Consider the following 716-nt stretch of genomic DNA (forward strand, 5'->3'; position numbering starts at 1 on the left):
ATTTTTAGCATACTAAAAAGTAATTTTACAAATGGAAGAAAGATGTATAAACATGTATGAACACATTTCATACATAATTATATATATTTATAAATATTTATACATGTGTATATATATGTTTATACATATTTATAGAGGAAAGTTGCTGATACTGACATCCCTACTAAAAATGTCAAACAGAAGCATATAGAAAATAACCTATTTGTTTAATGTGGATATTTGTCTCTGCATTATATGATAGAAACTACTAAAAAATCACTTAGTTGTTTCTGTTCGTATGTACAGGCAGACTGTACATCCGATTCTGTTTGGTTCTACTCGCGGTAGAAGAATTCAATACTTATTTGTCTCTAGTACCAACTGCACATAAAGGATTTGTCTGTTTCTACATGTATCCAGAATCTATCCGTTTACTGTGGAATATTTGACCTCGCATTATACGATAAAAACTACTAAAAAGTCACTTAGTTGTTTCTGTTCGTATGTACAGGCAGACTGTACATCCGATTCTGTTTGATTCTACTCGCGGTAGAAGCATTCAATACTTATTTGTCTCTAGTATCAACTGCACATAAAGGATTTGTCTGTTTCTACATGTATACGGAGTCTATCCGTTTACTGTGGATATTTGGCAGGTCTCCTAAAGTGACACCCCCTTATTTCTCAGAAATTAACTATTGTATTTTATTAATACTAATAAAATCATGATCTGTTTA

Source organism: Trachymyrmex cornetzi, unplaced genomic scaffold (assembly GCF_001594075.2).
Source record: "Trachymyrmex cornetzi isolate Tcor2-1 unplaced genomic scaffold, Tcor1.1 scaffold733, whole genome shotgun sequence".
NCBI lineage: Eukaryota > Metazoa > Arthropoda > Insecta > Hymenoptera > Formicidae > Trachymyrmex > Trachymyrmex cornetzi.